This window comes from Arachis duranensis, chromosome 3 (assembly GCF_000817695.3).
Source record: "Arachis duranensis cultivar V14167 chromosome 3, aradu.V14167.gnm2.J7QH, whole genome shotgun sequence".
Lineage (NCBI taxonomy): Eukaryota > Viridiplantae > Streptophyta > Magnoliopsida > Fabales > Fabaceae > Arachis > Arachis duranensis.
Window position 1 is genome coordinate 92,194,808 of NC_029774.3, and position 23,145 is coordinate 92,217,952.

Here is a 23,145-nt window from a genome sequence, read left to right on the forward strand (position 1 = left end):
ATACATGGGCATGCCACTTGAGCAACATGGCATGGCACGCTGGTACACTAATCCAGAGAAGGGGCTGAAGGCAATTGAAGACTGGGCGTGCCACTTGATGTCGAAGGCGTGCCACGCCAACCTCTCAACCTCACTTAGGCGTGCCACTTGAGCAACCAGGCGTGGCACGCCAATGCACAAGATAATATGAGCAAGGATTGGGTGTGCCACTTGGTGTGGAAGGTGTGGCAAGCCAATCCGAGCATGTCACTTAGGCGTGCCACTTGAAGGTTGAGGCGTGGCACGCCAATTACTGGATCAAGACAAGATCATGGGCGTGGCACGCTGGTATAAGTTTCCAGAAAGGGTGGAAGAGGCCAATTACATGGGGCGTGCCACTTGGTATCGAAGGCGTGGCACGCCATTCACTATTCTTCACTAAGGCGTGTCACTTGAGCAACCAGGCATGGCACGCCAGTTTCATTTAGAGGCCAGAGAAGCATTTGGGCGTGCCACTTGAGTTCGTGGCATGGCACGCCAAACAGAGGAACCACTCACTCACAAAAGGGCGTGGCATGCCAGACCCTGGGCGTGCCACGCTAGCGCAACTTTCCAGAGAAGCTTATCCAAGCACAAAACAAGGGCGTGGCACGCCAAACCCTGGGCGTGCAACGCTAGTTCAAGTCTCCAGAAGCAAAGGAAAGTGGAAAAAGCAAAGGGCGTGCCACTTGAGCTCGAAGACGAGGCACGCCAACACAAGTATTCCACTATGGCGTGCCACTTGAGTTCGAAGGCGTGGCACGCCAAGGTTGACAAAGGGACGAGCGTGCTACTTGAAGGATTGAGCGTGGCATGCCAAGCTATTTTGAAGAGCACGTGACATGCTGGTGAAGCGCCAGCCACACGCCAGCTAAGAAGTCATGCCTATTGAGTGTTTTCTTTCCTTCCAAAATGTAATTTTCCCTTTTTCACTTTTGTAATTCTTTTATTTTTTACTAGGAGTAGTATAAATACCCCCAAGGAGTACTGAAGAGGGGTTAAACAGTTAGTTCTAGATCCACTTTTACACTCCACTTTGGAGTACCTTCCAAGCTTTGAGTAGCTAACTTCCCTCTCATTGAGAGAGGGAGCTCTGTTGTACTTGATGGATTAATAATAGTGAAATTCTTCTTCTCTTCATCTTCTCTTTGATTTTTTAGAAGGAATTTCGTTCTTAATTCTTAGTGTTCAATTATCTTGGGAAAGAGATATGAATACAATTGGGTTTCATTGGAACCTTGGGAAAGGAAACATGAAACCATGCTTGAGTAGATTCTGGGTTTTGGTGATGGGATACGTGACATATAATCCCCCCTCTACCTGGACCTATAAGGGTGTGTGGTATAATCAGGGACCAAGCATATCTCTCTTCATGAGCAACTAGACCAAGAAATTGGCTATTGATCAAGATCTGAGAGATTGAGTCACCAAGGAATTGGGGCTCAATCAATCATGATTGCCAAGAGGTCAATGAGTTGGATGATTATATAGGATATAAGCTGGATTTGATCCAAAGAGACAACATCTCCCAATCTTAATGAATTTTCCTCATTCTTATCTATCTATTTCTTTACAGCTTAATTTTACATTCAGCAATTCCCTACTCCCATTTTCATTCAAGTCATTTATGATTTAGCACTTTACATTCTGCAATTTCCATTTCTGCACTTTATTGCTTTTCTTTACATTCTAGTCATTTACATTTGTGCCATTTACAATTTTGCACTTCACAATCTTATGGATCCGCTTGACTAATTCATTAATCAATTAAAACTGCTCGGATTTGCCAATCTCTATGGATACGATCCCACTCTACTGTGGGTTATTGCTTGGCGATAATTTTGGTGCGCTTGCCAAAAGAACTAATTCACTAATTTTTGAAAGGGGTAGTGAATTTTGGTCATCAAGTTTTATGGCGCCGTTGCCGGGGATTGGCTTAAATTTGATAGTGATTAAATTGATTGGAGAGCTAGATTAAGCAATTTAATTTCCTTGTTATTTTAATTTCTTTTATTTAACAATTTTTTAATTTTATTTTGAGCTCTATTTCATTCTTCTTTGATTATCCATAGTTCCACTCTTCTAACTGTTTGATCAATTGCACCACTCACACTTACAACTACTCTAATAATAGTAATTTTTTCATCTGCTTTCTTTCTTGCTTTTTACCTTGAGTGGTTGTATGACAGGTAGGAGAAGCGGGGTTTCAACTTCCTTTGATTCTGAACCTGAGAGGACCATCTTTAGATTAAGGAGGGAAGCAAGAGGGAAGAGAGTAGTTGGTGCTGAGGAGGAGGAAGAGTATTTTGAAACAAAAATGGAGGAGAATATGGAGAATCATCATGAAGAAGAAGTTCATAACCATGCCAGGGGAGGCCCAGTCAATCATGATGGGCAAAAAAGGAGAGTCTTAGGCTCCTACACCAACCTAAATCCAGGGAATTGTGGTAGCAGCATCCTAAAGCCAACAATTCATGCCAATAATTTTGAGTTGAAGCCTCAGCTCATTACACTTGTTCAGAATAATTGCTCATATGGAGGAAGTGCCCAAGAAGATCCTAATCAATATCTCAGCACATTCTTGAGGATATGTGATACTGTAAAGTCCAACGGGGTACACCCTGACATCTACAAACTACTCTTATTCCCTTTCTCACTCAGAGATAAGGCAACAAAGTGGTTGGAATCATTCCCCAAGGATAGCCTAACTACATGGGAGGAGGTTGTAAATAGATTCCTTGCTAAATTCTACCCTCCACAAAGAATCAATAGGCTGAGGGCTGAGGTGCAAACTTTCAGACAACAAGATAGAGAGACACTCTATGAAGCCTGGGAGAGATTCAAAGATCTGACAAGAAGATGCCCACCAGAAATGTTCAATGAGTGGGTACAACTACATATCTTTTATAAGGGACTATCCTATGAAGCAAAGAAGGCAGTGGATTATTCTTCAAGAGGCTTACTCAACAAAAAGAAAACCATTCTTCAGGATGTCATTGAGACTGTAGCTGAAAATGAGTATTTCTATGCTTCAGAAAGAACTCAGAAGAAGGGAGTGCTAGAACTCAACTCTGTAGATGCTTTGTTAGCTCAGAACAAGGCAATTGCAGCTTAAATAATAGCCTTAACCAAGAGGATGGAGGCCAACCAAGCGTCAGTCATTCAAGACCAAACACCTCAACAAGAAGGTAATGCATCAGAATCTGAAGGTGACTGGGAACAAGCTAATTATGTGCATAATTCATCCAGAATACCATATGACCCACACTCTAAGACATACAACCCAGGTTGGAAGAACCACCCAAACTTTGGGTGGGGAAATCAGCATCCCAACCACAACCCCAACCATCAAACAGGGAACTATAGACCCTACCATAACTCACAAAACACATCATACCATAACAACCAACCCATACATAACAACCTCAATCAAGATGCACCATCCTCAACTATGCAACCATGCGAAATCAAGGGAAACTTTGAAAGGATGGAGGCTGCAATTGCACAAATGTCATCCCAGATTTCAGGGGCAGTCTCCTCCCTCATGGACAGATAAGCACAAACTGACAGAAGGATAGATGCTAATCAAGAGGAATACAGGTCAAATCTGAAAAACCAAGGTGCAGCAATCTCAAAGTTGGAAGCATAAGTAGGGATTTTATCCAAGCAAATCCCACTTTCCACACACACATTTCCCAGCAATACCATGGCTAACCCAAGAGGGGAATGCAAAGCCATAACTCTAAGAAGTGGGAAGGTTGTAGAGGAAGGAACCCCAACCAAAGATAACCATGAAGAGGTTGCACCAAAACATGGGAATAAGGATGAAGGAGAGATTCCAGCTTCACCTCCACCAAAACCAGTTTTGGAGCCCTATGTGCCAAAGGCACCATACCCGCAAAGACTGAGAAAAGATGGGAAGGATGGCCAGTTCTCCAAGTTCCTAGAGATCTTTAAGAAGCTCCAAATCAACATACCGTTTGCTAAGACATTAGAACAAATTCCACTCTATGCCAAGTTCTTGAAGGAGCTTATAACCAAAAAGAGGAAGTGGGAGGCAAAAAAACCCATAGTATTGACAGAGGAATGCAGCGCCATCATACAGAAGAAGTTGCCTCAAAAGCTGAAAGACCCAGGGAGTTTTCAAATCCCCTGCATCATAGGAGACATCATTATTGAGAAAGCTTTGTGTGATTTGGGAGCTAGCATAAATCTTATGTTCCTAACCATGATGAGAAGGATGAAGATTGAGGAAGCCAAGCCAACAAGAATGGCACTCCAATTGGCTGACAGAACATTTAAGTTTTCACATGGGGTGGTGGAAGACTTGCTAGTGAAAGTAGGGGAGTTCATTTTCCCTGCTGATTTTATTGTGATGGACATGGAAGAAGAGGCCAACACGTCAATTATCCTAGGAAGACCATTTCTAGCTACTGTTGGAGCCATCATTGATGTGCAGAAAGGGGAACTAGTCTTGAGATTGCATGAAGAGAAAATGGTCTTCAACGTCTTTACAGCAATGAGTTACCCCAAGGAACCCATAGGAGAGTGCATGCTAGTAGACACCATGGCACAGATAGTTCAAGATGTCATGGGAGAAGAACAATGTGAAGAAAACATTGAGATGGAGCAAGCACCAGATGGAAAATTACCACAAGCAACCATAAGGAACTCAATCATGCCAACCACCACAGACAACAAAGATGCAGAATCACCAAAACTAGAGTTGAAAGCTTTACCCCCCAGTTTGAAGTATGCATATCTGGGTGCTAACAACACCTACCCAGTAATCATAAATTCAAGTCTGAGTAAGGAACAAGAAGAGGAACTTATCCAAGTGCTGAGACAACACAAGGATGCCATAGGATGGACACTTTCAGATTTAAAGGGGATCAGTCCTTTAATATGCATGCATAAAATCTCAATTGAAGAAGATGCCAAACCCTCAAGACAGCAACAAAGAAGGTTGAACCCAACTATGAATGAAGTGGTTCAGAAAGAAGTGTTGAAATTGTGGCAAGTAGGGGTGATCTATCCCATCTCAGACAGCCCTTGGGTAAGCCCGGTGCAAGTAGTTCCTAAGAAGGGAAGGAACACTATTGTGGCAAATGAGAAGAATAAACTAATACCCACAAGGACGGTAACCGGATGGCGTATGTGCATTGATTACTGGAAACTTAATGAAGCCACCCGGAAGGATCACTTTCCCCTACCCTTCATGGATCAAATGCTTGAAAGATTGGCAGGACATGAGTATTATTGTTTCCTGGACGGGTACTCGGGCTACAACCAATTTGTTGTAGACCCCAAGGATCAGGAAAAAAATACATTTACTTGTCCATATGGTGTATTTGCTTATAGGAGAATGCCCTTTGGATTGTGCAATGCACCTGCAACATTCCAAAGGTGCATGCTCTCCATTTTTTCAGATATGATTGAGAAGTTCATAGAAGTATTTATGGATGACTTTTCTGTGTTTGGGGACTCATATTCTGATTGCCTATACCATCTTTCTCTTGTGCTGAAAAGGTGTCAAGAAACCAACCTTGTTTTAAACTGGGAGAAGTGCAATTTTATGGTGACTGAAGGGGTGGTTCTTGGTCACAAGATTTCAAAAGATGGCATAGAAATAGACAGAGCAAAAGTGGAAGTAATTGAAAAATTACCTCCACCTTGCAATGTCAAAGCAATCAGAAGCTTTTTGGGACACGCTGGGTTCTATAGGAGGTTATTAAAGATTTTTCAAAGATTGCAAAACCCCTTAGCAACCTACTTGTCTCAAATACTCCTTTTGTTTTTGATAGAGAATTGATGAGCGGATAATTTATACGCTTTTTGGCATTGTTTTTAGGTAGTTTTTAGTAGGATCTAGCTACTTTTAGGGATGTTTTCATTAGTTTTTATTAAAAATTCACATTTTTGGACTTTACTATGAGTTTGTGTGTTTTTCTATGATTTCAAGTATTTTCTGGCTGAAATTGAGGGACCTGAGCAAAAATCTGATTTAGACTGAAAAAGGATTGCTGATGCTATTGGATTCTGACCTCCCTGCACTCGAAATAGATTTTTTGGAGCTACAAAACATCAAATGGCGCGCTCTCAACGGCGTTGGAAAGTATACATCTAGAGCTTTCCAGAAATATATAATAGTCCATACTTTATTCGAATCAAGACGACAAAAACTGGCGTTCAACGCCAATTCCATGCTGCATTCTGGAGTGAAACGCCAGAAACACGTCACAAACCAGAGTTAAACGGCAAACAGACGTTACAACTTGGTGTTTAACTCCAAAATAAGTCTCTGCACGTGTAAAGCTCAAGCTCAGCCCAAGCACTCACCAAAGTGGGCCCCGAAAATGGATTTCTGCACTTAGACCTATTTTTGTAAACCCTAGTAACTAGTCTAGTATAAATAGGACATTCTACTATTGTATTAGACATCTTTGGATTATTTTTGGATTACCTTATGATCCTTTGATCATGTTTATGGGAGCTGGCCATTTGGCCATGCCTGGACCATCATTTATGTATTTTCAACGGTGGAGTTTCTACACACCATAGATTAAGGGTGTGGAGCTCTGCTGTACCTCGAGTTTTAATGCAATTACTACTATTTTCTATTCAATTCAGCTTATTCTTGTTCTAAGATATTCGTTGCACTTCAACATGATGAATGTGATGATCCGTGACACTCATCATCATTCTCACCTATGAACGCGTGACTGACAACCACTTCCGTTCTACCTTAGAACGAGCGAGTATCTCTTGGATTCCCTAACCAGAATCTTTGTGGTATAAGCTAGAACCCTTTGGCGGCCACTCTTGAGGATCCAGAAAGTCTAAACCTTGTCTGTGGTATTCCGAGTAGGATGGGATGTAGCCATTAACAACGGTGATGCCCTACATACAGCTTTCCATGGAAAGGAGTAAGAAGGATTGGATGAAAGCAGCATGAAAGCAGAGATTCAGAAGGAACACAGTATCTACATACACTTATTTGAAATTCCTACCAATGATTTACATAAGTATCTCTATCTTATTTTATGCTTTATTTATTATTAATTTTAGAAAACTCCATAACCATTTATTATCCGCCTAACTGAGATTTACAAGATGACCATAGCTTGCTTCATACCAACAATCACCGTGGGATCGACCCTTACTCACGTAAGCTTTATTACTTGGACGACCCAGTGCACTTGCTGGTTAGTTGTGCGGAGTTGCGACAAAGTGTGATTCACGTTTGAGAGCGCTACCACGTTTTTGGCGCCATTGTTGATGATCACAATTTCATGCACCAAGTTTTTGGCGCCATTTCCGGGGATTGTTCGAGTTTGGACAACTGATGGTTCATCTTGTTGCTCAGATTAGGTAATTTTCTTTTTGTTTTATTTTCAAAAATTTTTCAAAAATCTTTCAAAAAATTTTTTACTTCTGTTTTCGAAAAATTTTTCTAAATTTTTAAGAATGAATTCTAGTGTTTCATGAAGGACGTTGAAGCTTGGCTGGCTGTAAAGCCATGTCCAAATTCTTTTGGATTGAGGCTTCCACTTGTCAGCATAAAAGGCATGTATATGGAGTTGGATGAAGTATCAACTGTTGCATGCCTAATTTATATCCTAAAGCTGGCTGGCTATTAAGCCATGTCCAACTCCTGGATCAGAGCTTTAGGCTAACATTGAAAGATTCCTGGAATTCTTATTAAAAATTTTGAATTTCTTATTTTCTTTTTCCTATAAAATTTTGAAAAAATAATATAAAAAAACTTAATAAAATCATAAAAATAAAAAAATTATTTTGTGTTTCTTGTTTAAGTCTTGAGTCAAATTTTAAGTTTGGTGTCAATTGCATGTTTCCCTTTTTCTTGCAATTTTCAAAAATTCATGCATGTGTTCTTCATGATCTTCAAGTTGTTCTTGGTAAGTCTTCTTGTTTGATCTTGATATTTTCTTTTTTTGTGCTTTTTGTTGTTTCTCATATGCATTTTTTAATCCATAGTGTCTAAACATTAAAAATTTCTAAGTTTGGTGTCTTGCATGTTTTTTCTTTTCTTGAAAATTTTCAAAAATAAGTCTTGATGTTCATCTTGATCTTCAAAGTATTCTTGGTGTTCATCATTGACATTCATAGTGTTCTTGCATGCATCATGTGTTTTGATCCAAAATTTTCATGTTTTGGGTCATATTTGTGTTTTTCTCTCTCATCGTAAAAAATTCAAAAATAAAAAAATATCTTCTCCTTTTTTCTCTCATAAATTTCGAAAATTTGAGTTGACTTAGTCAAAAATTTTTTAGAAACCTAGCTATTTCTTATAAGTCAAGTTAAATTTTTAATTTTAAAAATTTTATCTTTTCAAAACTTTTTTAAAAATCAAATCTTTTTAATTTTTTTATTTATTTTCGAAAATTTTCAACTTTGATTTTCAAAATATTTTTCTTATCTTTATTTCATAATTTTCAAAAACTTTACTAACAATTAATGTGATTGATTAAAAAATTTGAAGTTTGTTACTTTCTTGTTAAGAAAGGTTAAATCTTTAAATTCTAGAATCATATCTTTTAGTTTCTTGTTAGTCAAGTAATCAATTTTAAATTTTAAAAATCAAATCTTTTTCAGCCATATCTTTTCAATCATATCTTTTTATCATATCTTTTTAAATCATATCTTTTTCAAAAATTTGATTTTAAAATATATTTTCTAACTTCTTATCTTTTCAAAATTGAATTTCAAATCTTTTTCAACTAACTAATTGACTTTTTGTTTATTTCTTATCTTTTTCAAAACCACCTAACTACTTTTCCCTCTCTAATTTTCGAAAATTCCTTCCTCTTTTTCAAAATTCTTTTTAATTAACTAATTGTTTCAAATTTTAATTTTAATTTTATTTCTTCTCTTAATTTTCGAAAATCACTAATCCTTTTTCAAAATTTATTTTCGAAAATCCCCTCTCTCCTTCTCCTATTTATTTATTTATCTACTAACACTTCTCTTCATCTCAAGAATTCGAACCTATCTTCCCCCTTGTGTTTGGATTCTTAACTCTTTTCCTTCTTCTACTAACAAAAAGGAATCTCTATACTGTGACATAGAGGATTCCTCTTCCTTTTATGTTCTCTTCTTTTTCATATGAGCAGGAACAAGGAAAAAGGCATTCTTGTTGAAGCTGATCCTAAACCTGAAAGGACTCCGAAGAGAAAACTGAGAGAAGCTAAAATACAACAATCCAGAGACAACTTTACTGATATTTTCGAACAAGAAAAGGATATGGCAGCCGAACCCAACAACAATAATGCAAGGAGGATGCTTGGTGACTATACTACACCTACTTCCAAGTTTGATGGAAGAAGCATCTCAATCCCTGCCATTAGAGCAAACAATTTTGAGCTTAAACCTCAACTAGTTGCTTTAATGCAACAGAACTGCAAGTTCCATGGACTTCCATCAGAAGATCCCTATCAGTTTTTAACTGAGTTCTTGCAGATCTGTGAGACTGTTAAGACTAATGGAGTAGATCCTGAAGTCTACAGGCTCATGCTTTTTCCTTTTGCTGTAAAAGACAAAGCTAGAACATGGTTGGACTCACAACCTAAAGATAGCCTGGACTCCTGGGATAAGCTGGTCACGGCCTTCTTGGCTAAGTTCTTTCCTCCTCAAAAGTTGAGCAAGCTTAGAGTGGATGTTCAGACTTTCAAACAAAAAGAAGGTGAATCCCTCTATAAAGCTTGGGAAAGATACAAACAAATGACTAAAAGGTGTCCTTCAGACATGCTTTCAGAGTGGACCATTCTGGATATATTCTATTATGGTCTATTTGAGTTCTCCAAGATGTCATTGTACCATTCTGCAGGTGGATCAATTCACCTAAAGAAAACACCTACAGAAGCTCAAGAACTTATTGACATGGTTGCAAATAACCAATTCATGTACACTTCTGAGAGGAATTCTGTGAATAATGGGACGCCTCAGAGGAAGAGAGTTCTTGAAATTGATGCTCTGAATGCCATATTGGCTCAAAACAAAATGTTGACTCAGCAAGTCAACGTGATTTCTCAAAATCTGAATGGATGGCAAAATACATCCAACAGTACTAAAGAGGCATCTTCTGAAGAAGAAGCTTATGATCCTGAGAACCCTGCAATAGCAGAGGTAAATTACATGGGTGAACCTTATGAAAACACCTATAATTCCTCATGGAGAAATCATCCAAATTTCTCATGAAAGGATCAACAAAAGCCTCAACAAGGCTTTAATAATGGTGGAAGAAACAAGCTCAGCAATAGCAAGCCTTTCCCATCATTTTCTCAGCAACAGACAGAGAATTTTGAGCAGAACTCCTCTAGCTTAGCAAATATAGTCTCTGATCTGTCTAAGGCCACTTTAAGTTTCATATGTGAAACAAGGTCCTCCATAAAAAATTTGGAGCCACAAGTGGGCCAGCTGAATAAGAAAGTCACTGAAACTCCTCCTATTACTCTCCCAAGTGATACTGAAGAGAATCCAAAAAGAGAGTGCAAGGCCATTGACATAATCAAAATGGCCGAACTTAGAGAGGAAGGGGAGGACATGAATCCCAATGAGGAAGACCTCATGGGACATCTCCCAGGCAGAAAGGAGTTTCCTATTGAGGATCCAAAGGAATCTGAGGCTCATCTAGAGACCATAGAGATTCCATTGAACCTCCTTTTGCCATTCATGAGCTTTGAAAACTATTCTTCTTCTGAAGAGGATGAATATGTAACTGGAGAGCAAGTTGCTCAATATCTAGGAGCTATCATGAAGCTGAATGCCAAGTTGTTTGGTAATGAGACTTAGGAAGATGCACCTCCCTTGCTCATTAGTGAACTAGATACATGGGTTTAGCAAACTTTACTTTAAAAGAAACAAGATCCTAGTAAATTCTTAATACCCTATACTATATGCACCATGACCTTTGAGAAGGCTCTGTGTGACCTGGGGTCAAGTATAAATCTTATGCCACTCTCTGTAATGGAAAAACTGGGAATCTTTGAGGTACAGGCTGCCATATTCTCATTACAAATGGCAGACAAGTCAGTAAGACAAGCTTATGGATTGGTAGAGGACGTGTTAGTAAAGGTTAAAGGCCTTTACATCCCTGCTGAATTCATAATCTTAGACACTAGGAAGGAAGAGGATGAATGCATCATCCTTGGAAGACCCTTCCTAGCCACAACAGGAGCTGTGATTGATGTTAACAGAGGAGAATTAGTCTTTCAATTGAATGGGGACTACCTTGTGTTTAAGGCCCAAGGGTATCCCTCTGTAATCATGAAAAAGAGGCACGATAAGCTTCTCTCAATACAGAGTCAAACAAAGCCCCCACAATCAAACTCTAAGTTTGGTGTTGGGAGGCCACAACCAAACATTAAGTTTGGTGTTGAACCCCCACATTCAAACTCTAAGTTTGGTGTCGGGAGGTCCCAACAATGCTTTGATGATTTGTGAGGCTCCATGAGAGCTCACTGTCAAGCTATTGACATTAAAAAAACGCTTATTGGGAGGCAACCCAATTTTTATTTATCTATATTTCTCTTGTTCTTTTATGTTTTATTAGGTTCATGATCATGTGGAGTCACAAAACAATTACTAAAATTAAAAACAGAATCAAAAATAGCAGAAGAAATAACACACCCTGGAGGAAGAGCTTACTGGCGTTTAAACGCCAGTAAAGAGCATCTGGATGGTTTTCAACGCCAAAACAGAGCATGAATCTGGCGTTGAACGCCAGAAACAAGCAGCAGTCTGGCGTTCAAATGCCAGGATTGCACCCTGAGGAAAGCTGGCATTGAACGCTAGAAACAAGCATAGAACTGGCGTTTAACGCTAGAAACATGCTGCAGATTGGCGTTGAACGCCAGAAACAAGCATCAATCTGGCGTTGAACGCCAGGATTGCATGCAGAGGGCATTTTACACGCCCCATGGGTGCAGGGATGATTCATCCTTGACATCTTAGGATCTGTGGACCCCACAGGATCACCTCAGGATCTGTGGACCCCACAGGATCCCCACCTACCTTCTCCCTCTCTCTCACACCTTTTCATAACACTCTTCACCAATCACCTCAATCACTCTCTTAACCATAGACCTCACCTACCTTCAAATTCAAAATCTCTTCCCCACCCAAACCCACCTACATGGCTGAAACATACACATCTCTCCCTCTCCTCCATATTTTCTTCTTCTTCTTCTTTTCTTTCTTCTTTTGCTCGAGGGAGAGCAACATTCTGAGTTTGGTGTGGTAAAAGCATAGCTTTTTTTTGTTTTTCCATAACCATTGATGGCACCTAAGGCCAGAGAAACCTCAAGAAAGAGGAAAGGGAAGACAATTGCTTCTACCTCTGAGTCATGGGAGATGGAGAGATTCATCTCAAGGGTCCATAGCTCAGTAGTAGAGCATTTGAGTGCACATCAAGAGAGCCTACTCATGGACCTCAACAAGAGCATGAGGAATTCCCTCATCAAGAAATCCCTGAGATACCTCAGGGGATACATTTTCCTCCACACAATTATTAGGAGAAACTAAGGATAGGAGCACCAAAATCACTAGGGATCAAGCAACAGAGGCAAGGAAGAGACATAGAAGAGCTCAAGGACATCTTTGGTCCTTCAAGAAGAAGGCACCACCATCACTAAGGTGGACTCATTCCTTGTTATTATTTCTCTGTTTTTCATTTTTCTATGTTTGTGTCTTTACTTCATGATCATTAGTGTTTAGTAACTATGTCTTAAAGCTATGAATAATTCCATGAATCCTTCACCTTTCTTAAATGAAAAATGTTTTTAATATAAAAGAACAAGAAGTACATAAGTTTCGAGTTTATCCTTGAAATTAGTTTGATTATATTGATGTGGTGACAATACTTTTTGTTCTCTGAATGAATGCTTGAACAGTGCATATTTTTGATCTTGTTGTTTATGAATGTTAAAATTGTTGGCTCTTGAAAGAATGATGAACAAGAGAAATGTTATTGATAATTTGAAAAATCATAAAATTGATTCTTGAAGCAAGAAAAAGCAGTGAAGAATAAAGCTTGCGAAAAAAAGGGGGCAAAAAAAATATATAGAAAGAAAAAGAAAAAAAGCAAGCAGAAAAAGCCAATAGCCCTTAAAACCAAAAGGCAAGGGTAAAAAGGATCCAAGGCTTTGAGAATCAATGGATAGGAGGGCCCAAGGAAATAAATCCAGGCCTAAGCAGCTAAATCAAACTGTCCCTAACCATGTGCTTGTGGCATGCATGTCCAAGTAAAAAGCTTGAGACTGAGTGGTTAAAGTCGTGATCCAAAGCAAAAAGAGTGTGCTTAAGAGCTCTGGACACCTCTAACTGGGGACTGCAGCAAAGCTGAGTCACAATCTGAAAAGGTTCACCCAGTCATGTGTCTGTGGCATTTATGTATCCGGTGGTAATACTGGAAAACAAAGTGCTTAGGGTCACAGCCAAGACTCTTAAAAGTAGCTCTGTTCAAGAATCAACATACTTAAATAAGAGAATCAATAACACTATCTGAACTCTGAGTTCCTATAGATGCCAATCATTCTAAACTTCAAAGGATAAAATGAGATGCCAAAACTGTTCAGAAGCAAAAAGCTACAAGTCCCGCTCATCTAATTAGAACTAATATTCATTGATAGTTTGAAATTTATAGTATATTCTCTTCTTTTTATCTTATTTGATTTTCAGTTGCTTGGGGACAAGCAGCAATTTAAGTTTGGTGTTGTGATGAGCGGACAATTTATACGCTTTTTGGCATTGTTTTTAGGTAGTTTTTAGTAGGATCTAGCTACTTTTAGGGTTGTTTTCATTAGTTTTTATGCAAAATTCACATTTCTGGAATTTACTTTGAGTTTGTGTGTTTTTCTGTGATTTCAGGTATTTTCTAGCTGAAATTGAGGGACCTGAGCAAAAATCTGATTTAGGCTGAAAAAGGACTACTGATGCTGTTGGATTCTGACCTCCCTACACTCAAAATGGATTTTCTGGAGTTGCAGAACTCCAAATGGTGCGCTTTCAACGGCGTTGGAATGTAGATATTCAGAGCTTTCCCGCAATATATAATAGTCCATACTTTATTCGAATCAAGATGACGAAAACTGGCAATCAACGCCAGTTCCATGTTGCATTCTGGAGTAAAACGCCAGAAACACGTCACAAACCAGAGTTAAACGCCAAACAGACATTACAACTTGGCGTTTAACTCCAAAAGAAGCCTCTGCACATGTAATGCTCAAGCTCAGCCCAAGCACACACCAAAGTGGGCCCCAGAAGTGGATTTCTGCACTTAGACTTATTTCTGTAAACCCTAGTAACTAGTCTAGTATAAATAGGACATTCTACTATTGTATTAGACATTTTTGGATTATTTTTTGGTTACCTTATGATCCTTTGATCACGTTTATGGGGGCTGGCCATTTGGCCATGCCTGGACCATCACTTATGTATTTTCAACGGTGGAGTTTCTACACACTATATATTAAGGCTATGGAGCTCTGCTGTACCTCGAGTTTTAATGCAATTACTACTATTTTCTATTCAATTCAGCTTATTCTTGTTCTAAGATATTTGTTGCACTTCAACATGATAAATGTGATGATCCGTGACACTCATCATTATTCTCACCTATGAACGCGTGACTGACAACCACTTCCGTTCTACCTTAGAACGAGCGAATATCTCTTGGATTCCCTAACCAGAATCTTCGTGGTATAAGCTAGAACCCTTTGGCGGCCACTCTTGAGGATCCGGAAAGTTTAAACCTTGTCTGTGGTATTCCGAGTAGGATTTAGGGATTGAATGGCTGCGACGAGCTTCAAACTCGCGATTGCTGGGCGTGTTGACAAACGCAAAAGAATCAATGAATTCTATTCCGACATTATCGAGAACCGACAGATGATTAACTGTGCTGTGACAAGTGCATTTTGGACCTTTTTCACTGAGAGGATGGGATGTAGCCATTGACAACGGTGATGCCCTACATACAGCTTGCCATGGAAAGGAGTAAGAAGGATTGGATGAAAGTAGCAGGAAAGCAGAGATTCAGAAGGAACACAATATCTACACACACTTATCTGAAATTCCTACCAATGATTTACATAAGTATCTCTATCTTATTTTATGCTTTATTTATTATTAATTTTCAAAAACTTCTTAACCATTTATTATCTGCCTAACTAAGATTTACAAGATGACCATAGCTTGCTTCATACCAACAATCTCCGTGGGATCGACCCTTACTCACGTAAGGTTTATTACTTGGATGACCCAGTGCACTCGCTGGTTAGTTGTGCGGAGTTGTGACAAAGTGTGATTCACGTTTGAGAGCGCTACCAAGTTTTTGGCGCCATTGTTGATGATCACAATTTCGTATACCAAGAATGCATGGTAGCCTTTGATGAACTCAAAAAGAAACTCTCCTCTGCACCTATCATAGCACCACCAAGCTGGGATCTTCCCTTTGAACTAATGTGTGATGCATCTGATTTTGCTGTTGGTGCTGTTCTAGGACAGAGAAAAGATAAGCCAGTTCATGTTATTTACTATGCTAGCAAGGTCCTTAATGAGAATCAAAGGAACTATACCACCACAGAGAAAGAAATATTAACCATAGCTTTTGCTTTTGATAAGTTTAGATCATATCTTATTGTCTTAAAAGTAATTGTGTTCACTGATCATGCAGCACTCAAGTACTTGCTTACCAAACAAGAATCTAAGCCCAGATTAATAAGGTGGATCTTGCTACTCCAAGAATTTGATATTGAGATTAAAGATAAGAGTGGAGTAGAGAATAAAGTAGCTGACCACCTCTCAAGGATCCCACAAGAAGAAGAAATGCAGCAAGTAGCAGTAAATGAAAGCTTTCCCGATGAACAATTGATGATGATTCGAGCAGCCCCTTGGTTCACAGACATAGCTAATTTCAAAGCCATTGGGGAACTACCAACTAACATCAATAAGCACATGAGGAGGAAACGAATCAAGGATGCCAAACACTATATCTGGGATGACCTTTATTTGTTCAGAAAGTGTACTAATGGTGTCCTAAGAAGGTGTATATCCCATGAAGAAAGGCAGGAAGTGTTATGGTAGTGCCATGGATCAGCATATGGAGGTCACTTCAGTGGAGAAAGGACAACAGCAAAAGTGCTTCAATCCGGATTTTACTGGCCAACAGTGTTTAAGGATGCCAAGGAAATGGTGTCAAGGTGTGATGAATGTCAAAAAGCTGGTAATCTAACCAAGAGGAATAAGATGCCACATCAATATATACTAAAGCTGGAACTATTTGATGTATGGAGAATAGATTTCATGGGACCCTTCCCAACCTCCTACTCAAATAGCTACATATTAGTGGTTGTTGATTTTGTTTCAAGATGGGCAGAGGCCATAGCTACTGCAACAAATGACAACAAGGTTGTGATAAGCTTCTTGAGAAGGAATATCTTCAGCAGATTTGGAGTCCTCAGAGCTCTCATTAGTGATGGAGGATCACACTTCTGCAACAAACAACTGAAAGCACTCCTTCTCAGATATAGAGTCAAACACAAAGTGGCAACTCCATACCACCCACAGACCAACGGGCAAGCTGAGATCTCCAACAAAGAGCTAAAACAAATCCTTGAAAAAACTGTTGGAAGCTCAGTAAAGTACTAGTCTAGGAAGCTAGACGATGCTCTATGGGCCTACAGGACAGCCTTCAAGACCCCCATTGGGATGTCACCATACCAACTAGTATTTGGCAGGGCTTGTCACTTGCCAGTTGAACTGCAGCACAGAGCCTTCTGGGCTCTAAAACTACTGAATTTTGATGAGTAAGCTACTGGAGAAAAGAGATTGATGCAACTCAATGAACTAGAAGAGTTCAGAAATCAAGAATATGAGAATACAAAAATCTACAAAGAAAACACAAAAAGGTGGCATGACCAAAAGATAGCAAGAAAGGAGTTCACTGAAGGACAGAAGGTGTTACTCTACAACTCAAGACTCAAGTTCTTCCTGGAAAACTTAAGTCTTGATGGTTAGGACCTTTCACCATACTCAAAGTGTTTCCCTATGGTCATGTGGAGCTCATGGAAGACAAGACTCAGAGAACTTTTTCTGTCAATGGCCATAGACTCAAACACTACTTGGGAGGCTCCATGGAGGAGCAGAGAGTGAGCTACAAGCTCAGCTAAATATGAAGGAATGTCAATCTAATGACAATAAAGAAACGCTAGTTGGGAGGCACCCCAACACTTTATCCTTTTGATTTAATTGCTTTTCCTAAAAGTAGTTTAAATTCTGTTGAAAGTTTAATTTTTAGTAATTAGAATCAGTTGCAATTGTAGATTAGGAAGCTTAATGTTAGCTCTGATAGTTAGATTCTCTTTACACTCTCTTATTTCTTTCTATTTGGGAATTGAAACTTGATGAATGCATAACTAATGATGAGTGAATGGGCTGAGAACTAGCTAAAGTGCTAAGTTTGGTATGGCCTCTTACCCACTTAATCTAAGCTTACAAATAATTAATAGTTTGAATTTAAAGAGTAAGCCCAGAGATTAAGTTTGGTGTCGCCACCACCAATGATCACATAGCAGCCCATGTCACCCAATTTGAAAGCATTTAATGCTTTGGGTAAGAACATGAATGTGATTTAATGAGTTCAGAGGAGTTGGAATCAAAAGAAAATGATAAGATTGACGTTATTCCACTCTTTTGAAAACATTAAATACACAATGATGAAACCAATTTATTATGATGCCAAAGAATTAAGTTTGGTGTCCCAAGGGACACCCATCAGTTGCAACCTAATTTATTCTTGATGAGAAGGAATGTGAAGGGGTTATTTTATCATCACTAATGGGTTCAGTTTCAATTTTAGGAGAGAATATGGGGCCCACATGGTAAACAACTCACAAAACAAGGGAGTCAAAGTGTACTTGCACGTTAGAACTCAACACACGCAGAAGACATTTTGAGAAAAGAGTTGGCGCCTCTTCCCACGCTAGGTGCCACTTTCCAAAGTCAGAAAATATTTAATCTCTTTTATTTCCCACCTTCGAACCACATCACTCACCCATTATAAAAGCTTCACTCCCCATCTCCCCTCCCACTTCAACAACCCCTACACCACTCACCTTCGCTTCTTGTTTCATCTTTTATCCCTTACTTTCTTCCTTTTTCTTGATTAGGACAATCAAGTCCTAAGTTTGGTGTTGGAGCAAAACCTTGTTTTGCCTTCTCTTTCTTTCAACCCCCCATTTCTTTTCACACTCTCCCAACCAAATGGCACCACCAAAAAGCTCAACCTCAAAGAAAAGAAAAACCAAGGAACCAACCTCTAGATCCTCAAGCTCTTTTAATACCTACAAGTTCTTTTCTACATTCAACCAAAATCAATTTTATGGTTGGGTGAGTGAGAGGGAAATCATTCCAGAAGTTGGGTTTCGACTAGGGAGGAATGAGCACATTAAAATCAACATTGAGATTGAACAAAGGGGTTGGTCACTTCTATGCAACCCACCAAGGAAAGTGGTAAAGAGCTTAGTGAGGGAGTTCTATGCCAACGCAGTATCTCAACCAGGGCAACAATATGGCTACATTAGTTATGTGAGGGGGAAATCCATTGACTACAGCCCCTCTAGCATAGAAAGAATGCTAATGGTGAAGAGGACAAGCTCCACTCAGAGCTATGAAGAGAGAATAAAATAGCAAGACCCTGGGTTTGAGGAAATTTTGAGTGAAATCTGTGTGATGAATGTGCAGTGGATAAATGACAAGGATGAGATGCCTAACCAATTGAAGAGAAGAGATTTGAGCCCCTAAGCTAGAGGGTGGCTAGAATTTGTGAGGAGGTCCCTAATCCCCACATCCAACACTTCAGAGGTGACCAAGGAGAAAGCTGTGCTCATCTACAGCATCATGAAAGGAGAAAACATCAACGTGGGGGAGATGATTGCCAACAACATCAATAAAGTACTGAAAAGCACCAGTGACAACACAAGGTTGGCATTCCCCAACATTATACAGAGGCTATGTGATGAGGCCGGAGTTGAAAAGATCATTGACGAGGTGCTTGTGAAGCAAGACAAGTTCATAACTGCCAAAAAAATGGCAAAAGTGGTGGCTGTCCACCCACTCAACAAGGCTAGAGAACGAAGAGCTCATGCTCATGAACCACAACAACAACAAGAAGAGGGGGAGGCAGAAGAGCAACCTTACTTTCTAGCACTTCAACCACCACCACACTACCAATATCAACAATTTCCAGAAGGATTTAATTGGGAGCAATTGCAAGGAGATGTACACCAAATGAAGGAAGATCTACACTACTTGAGGGAAGATGTCAACCAATTCAAGGAGGCTCATCAACAACAATGGAGCCAAGTCAACCAAAATATTCAACAACTCCAAGAGAATTGGGAGCACATGAGGAAGGAGCAGCAAGAACAATTTGACTGGGGAGAAGTGCGAAGCGCACTGGATAAAATTAGAGAGCAAGGCAAGTGGCAATAGAGGAACTTGGCCGAATTCAGACATCTCTATGATGCTAGGACCATATCCAGAAGGCAGTATGACATCAACACACAAGCGAAGCTGAATCACTTGTGTAACGCTGTAGCCGCTCTAAACCCAGGATACCCAACCTTCATGCAAGGGATGGAAGAGCTAAGTTCAAGACAAGAGGATATCCTAGCCAAACATAAGGAAGATGAGAGGAATTACATGAGGAGGCTAGGATTTTGGAAGCCCAAGGATACCAAAGCTCAAGAAGGTTCCTCCAAGCCAGATGAAGGTGGCTCATCTCCTCAAAAAGAAGAAGGACAAGGGGAAGGGGCCAATGAACTAAAGATGAAGCTGTTCAAGGTTGTTGAGTCCCATGGTTGACACTTTCCAATTTCTGAATTTTGTTTAAGCTTTTGCTTTATTTACTTCTTGAATAATCATGCTAGGATAGTTTATGTTTGATGCTTAGTTTCAATTCTTGTTTGAAGTCTTTATGAGTTTTTTTTACAAGAAAGAAAATGCCATGTATTTCAAGTCTTCATTACACCTTAAATAAAAGTAGAGCTTGTCTCCATAAGAGTTACTATGAGTCGTGAAAAAACAATGAGAGAGACCAAGGCCAAGAGGGATCATCAAACAAATTAAGAAACAAGAAACTAAGTGTAGGACCTTGGATGAACTAAAAAGAAAATGAGTCATGAGGAGTAATTAGTCCTAGAAGGTATAACAAAGGGAAAACTAAGGGGTGTTCCTTGAATATCCATAGAACCAAGAGGTAGTAAGCAATAAATACCCAAGGCTCTGAGCATCAACTACTGGGATAGAAAATAAAAAGAAACATTAAAAAGCTCAAAAAGAATCAATGATCCTAGTAGATGCTTGTGGTGAAGATGTGTCAAGAAGAGACCTGGGTAAGTAAATTCTTAGGGGTGTCTCAACACCCAGTACCCTAAAACCAACTGGTTTAGGAGTGCTAGTTGAAAGCCTAATTAAAGGGTTGTGTTGAGACAAAACACTTAGAGTCGTGTTCAAGAAAGCAAAATAACCTTTACTACCTCAAGGTGACAATCAATAGAGAGGACCCCTAAAGCCTATACCTGAGGGAACCTTCAAGGATCTAAGAGCTTTCCATGACAATTAAAGCATTCATACATGTGTTAGACACTTGGCTTTACTCTTAGTTATATTGCAATCATTCGAAACCAAGGCCTCAATATATAAAAGTTACTCACATTGAATTGCTTGGGACAAACAAAGCTTAAGTTTGGTGTTGTGATGACTTGCATCATCTACCCTTCTTTCTTGCATAAAGAAGACCATAAAAGAGCACAAATCTCATTTGATCAGTACAATTCATGCATTATTTGGTGAATATTATGGTACACTACTTTGAGATGAGTTGTGCTGAATTTCAGGTGAAAAAGGCATCAAGAATGGGAAGAAGACAAACAAGAAGCTGGGCGTGTGAAACTGGCGTGCCACTTGGGGGCAAATGCCACAAAAATGCACTGGCGTGGCAAGCCAGGAGCTAAGCATGGCACGCCAGTACTAAATTCCAGAAGGGAGATCCAAGCATGCATGTGGGCGTGGCACGCTAGTACAAAATTCCAGAGAGCAAAATGGAGGACACAAAAAGGGCATGGCACGCCTGACCCATCAACTACTATGGTCGTGCCACTTGAGCAAAGGGGCATGGCACGCCAACACACTATCTCAAGAAGAATCTCCACTACGGCGTGCCACTTGGTGTCGAAGGCGTGGCACGCCAGCTCCATAAAGTCACTTTGGCGTGCCACTTGAAGATCTATGCGCGGCACGCCAAGCTTGACGAGTGCACAAATACATGAGTGTGCCACTTGAGCAGCATAGCGTGGCACGCTATACACTAATCCAGAGAAAGGGCTGAAGGCAATTGAAGACTGGGCGTGCCACTTGATGTTGAAGGCGTGGCACGCCAACCTCTCAACCTCACTTAGGCGTGCCACTTGAGCAACCAGGCGTGGCACGCCAATGCACAAGATAATATGGGTAAGGACTAGGCGTGCCACTTGGTGTCGAAGGCATGGCACACCAATCCGATCATGTCACTTAGGCATGCCACTTGAAGGTCGAGGCGTGGCATGCCAATTACTGGAGCAAGACAAGATCATGGGCATGGAACGCCAACCTTTAGGCGTGGCACGCTGGTATAAGTTTCCAGAAAGGGTGGAAGAGGCCAATTACATGGGGCGTGCCACTTGGTATCGAAGGCGTGGCACGCCATTCACTATTCTTCACTAACGCATGCCACTTGAGCAACCAGGCGTGGCACGCCAGTTTCATTCAGAGGCCAGAGAAGCATTGGGGCGTGCCACTTGAGTTCGTGGCGTGGCACGCCAAACAGAGGAACCACTCACTCACAAAGGGGCGTGGCACGCCAGACCCTGGGTGTGCCACGTTAGCTCAACTTTCCAGAAAATCTTAGCCAAGCACACAACAAGGACGTGGCACGCCAAACCCTGGGCGTGCCACGCTAGTTCAAGTCTCCAAAAGCAAAGGAAAGTGGAAAAAGCAAAGGGCGTGCCACTTGAGCTCGAAGGCGTGGGACACCAACACGAGAATTCCACTATGGCGTGCCACTTGAGTTTGAAGGCGTGGCACTGGTGGACGAAATTGTGATCACTACAACTTCGCACAACTAACCAGCAAGTGTACTGGGTCGTCCAAGTAATAAACCTTACGCGAGTAAGGGTCGATCTCACAGAGATTGTTGGTATGAAGCAAGCTATGGTCACCTTGTAAATCTTAGTCAGGCAAACTCAAATGGATAATGGTGATATACGAATAAAACATAAAGATAGAGATAGAGATACTTATTTAATTCATTGGTGGGAATTTCAGATAAGCGTATGAAGATGCTTGTCCCTTCCGCCTCTCTGCTTTCCTACTGTCTTCATCCAATCCTTCTTACTCCTTTCCATGGCAAGCTTATGCAAGGGTTTGACCGTTGTCAGTGGCTACTTCCCATCCTCTCAGTGGAAATGTTCAACGCACCCTGTCACGGCACGGCTATCCATCTTTCAGTTCTCGATCAGGCCGGAATAGAATAAAGTGATTCTTTTGCGTCTGTCACTAACACCCCGCCTTCAGGAGTTTGAAGCTCGTCACAGTCATTCAATCATTGAATCCTACTCAGAATACCACAGACAAGGTTAGACCTTCCGAATTCTCCTGAATGCCGCCATCAGTTCTAGCCTATACCACGAAGATTCTGATTAAGGAATCCAAGAGATATCTACTCAATCTAAGGTAGAACGGAGGTGGTTGTCAAGCACACGTTCATAGTTGAGAATGATGATGAGTGTCACGGATCATCACATTCATCAAGTTGAAGAACAAGTGATATCTTAGAATAAGAACAAGCGGAATTGAAGATAAGAACAATAGTAATTGCATTAATACTCGAGGTACAGCAGAGCTCCACACCTTAGTCTATGGTGTGTAGAAACTCCACCGTTGAAAATACATAAGAACAAGGTCTAGGCATGGCCGAATGGCCAGCCTCCAAATGATCAAAAGATCTAAAGATCAAAAGATTCCAAAGATCAGAAGATGAAAATACAATAGTAAAAGGTCCTACTTATAGAG